Raw genomic sequence first — 2,856 nt, 5'->3', positions numbered from 1 at the left:
GGTTACGGTCTCAGTCTGAAGCGGCTTTGATTTGGATCACACTACCTTGTTTCTTACGACCCGCCCTTCTCTGCTTCTGATTGGCTAGTAGTCCTTTCCTGGGAACTGCGCATGTGCAACTCCCGACAAAGATTTTGTACAAGTAAGATGCATCACTCTGTAGCTCAAGAGCAGAGCGTACAACACATAGAGTGAAAAGAGGAGCTGCAGCAATGTGCAGTATGAGAAAAATATGGTGTTTTTTGAAAATTAAACCATGTAAACCTGTTCTGGTACAACCCCTAAATAAGATTATGAACCTGAAAATGAGCATAATACCACCTTTCATTCATCTAGTAGCTGTATGTATATGTAGAAATATTTGCCTTCCAGATCCTTCTGTCAATCTTTTTATGACCAGTGCCATAGCCAATGCAGTCTAAACTGAATTGATTTATTAAATGTAACATAAGCTTTGGGGGGATGATGGCCTATCCAGAATAAAAGAAGAATACAGGTTACCTACCTCCCTAAACATAAACAGGAAAAAAGATGTCACTCCTATGGTTACCTCGACTGATCTTTTAGATGTTATTGACATTCTGTACATATCGTATATTAACACTAGCAGAATTAGTGGTCACAGCACAGCACTGTCTTGTTGGCATCCAGGAAAAAGAAGGAGTCGAGCCAGCCTCGGCTGCTACCATTTTAAAGTAGGTGCCATCATACTCCAATCTGAACAGCAGCCACCACCTGCAACTCAACATACTGAGAAAACACAAAACAGCACCACCCTAAGGAAGGGAGGAAGAAACAGCACAGAAATACTCAGCCACACTCTTAACGATAATAAATCAGTGTTGTGTTAAACTGCTTGTTGTGCAGCCCTTAACTGACAACAAAAACTTAATTAATTTGGGTTAAATCTACAAGGACCAAATAGCCCTAATCTTAACCAAGTGCTTATAGTTGCCAGTTCACAGGTGCCAATATTGTAGAAATGACCACTCAGAGAATGGTGGCAGGGAATATTTTGCAGATGCATACAATATAAATCCATAACAAAAATATCCTGTCTGATCTGCTGATAAAGCTCCACTCATGGGTTCTTTTGAATCACCTTTATATCTCGACTAAGTGTAGTGCTTATTTTCTTTGCTATTTGCACAAGTTGTAATGTAGTAGAATATGTATGGCAAACTAACTTTATATCTGAATGTGGTTGTCTTAATGTGGTTCTTGAACATACATTTGTTGTTAATTCTTACTATCTGCATCGGAAATGTAAATAAATGTGCAGTCAAATGACATTCTGTTTTGTTTCAGGATAATGAAACTTACTTTTAGGATTCCTGCACTGGGGAAAAGATGAATTACCTCAAATTTTAGAGCCTTGAAGTGCTGAAAATGACACTGAATCACTTGTAAACCGCCTGCCCACAGCCTTGGCCCTTTGTCGGTGTGTGCATGCTTGGTTGTACATTTGTGCACATGCGTGGGATGTCAGTGGACAAGAATGTGCCTGCCTGTGAGTGTAACTGTGCAGTGCTATTACTCACCCTGTTCAGGGAAACTGTGCCTCTGTGGTCTCCCCTACCTTCTGAATGGGAAGTCTTAGAGTGAGAGAAAGTAAAAGGCACATGGTCAAATCTGCCGCAAAGCCGTGATGGAATTTCCTGTGTGCTAATTTTCCCACGATTGTGACCTCAATATTTCTCACTTTAAACAATGTGCTGGAGGAGAAGACTCCTGACTTTGTGGCTTGTAGCGGATGATATCATGTCTGTGGGGTCCTTGATCATGTCTGTCTACAGGGGGAAAAAATGTAATTGAAAATTTTATATATATATTTTTACAAATCTATTGTTCTTTAGTTGAGACATTTGGTTCATTTAGTATGTTTACAAATGGAAATAAATAGTGCTGGGCAACAGTTAAAATTTTGAATTTTTAATATGCGCTAAATTGAATAATGAATTCTGAATTTGTGTACTGTGCACTGCTATATACACAAAAGTGCAATAACATGTGGTTTGCAAACACTTTAAACAAATAAGGTGCTTTGTCCCCCAGCAGTATTCCCTTTACTCAGTAGCAATAAAATATTTATTGTAAATCTCAAATTAAACATAAATGAAATATCAAAACATCAAATCAAATATTAAACCAAGTTTATTTGCCACTGCCAGGGCATTACATTTTATCTGGCTTGTTAAAACAAGTGACCGTCAGAGTCTAGTTTTCTCGGCAGAAACATTTTTCAATTTTCAGGGAGCAGCACATTTGGGCCTACAGAGCACAAGGTGTAGCGACAAGCGGGTGCGTTTCCGTACCCACGCACACGACGGCCAGCTGCCGAAGCTGAATTGTCTTGAACTTTTTGTACGCGACGCACAGCATATATCATTGTCATGTTTACTAAATAGGAGCAAAACTAGATTTAAATGTAAATACTCTGTATTTCGACCACTCAGAGCGCTTTTACACTACATCTGCGTTGACCATTCACACACATTCATACACTGGAGAAACAGCCACCAGGGACAATTCGGGGTTCAGTATCATGCCTGAGGACACTTTGACACGCAGCCTGGAGGAGCCGGGTATTGAACCACCGGCCTAGCGCACAGAAGCCATTGCCATCGTTACTCTGGAGCGCTTGTCTCCCTTTCTGTTTACCCGAGAGAACCCCTGAGGCCAAGAGTTACACTCAAGTTCAGTAAGCGTTTACATCTAAAAAAAAAAGGAAGGAACAAACAAAAAATTTTATTCCCCCATTCCATTCATACATGTAACTCTACCGACAGAAGTACACCCAGATCCTAAACGTCTGTGGGTTTTGGTGGGTTGACTTGTATTAAGACCCGCTCAAGA

General features: G+C 40.2%; 1 long non-coding RNA gene across 1 annotated transcript; it reads right to left on the bottom strand.

The window, feature by feature from the left end:
* Positions 1-556: 556 nt before the first annotated feature.
* On the bottom strand, positions 557-1,784 carry LOC123973668. Its single transcript, XR_006825666.1, has 3 exons — positions 1,703-1,784; positions 1,542-1,595; positions 557-776 (listed from the first exon to the last, which is right to left on the bottom strand). It is a non-coding gene; the product is annotated as an uncharacterized LOC123973668 (long non-coding RNA).
* Positions 1,785-2,856: the final 1,072 nt, after the last annotated feature.

Source organism: Micropterus dolomieu, linkage group LG07 (assembly GCF_021292245.1).
Source record: "Micropterus dolomieu isolate WLL.071019.BEF.003 ecotype Adirondacks linkage group LG07, ASM2129224v1, whole genome shotgun sequence".
NCBI classification, from domain to species: domain Eukaryota; kingdom Metazoa; phylum Chordata; class Actinopteri; order Centrarchiformes; family Centrarchidae; genus Micropterus; species Micropterus dolomieu.
Note: the sequence above shows the minus strand (reverse complement) of the source record. Positions and strands in the feature narration are given on the sequence as shown.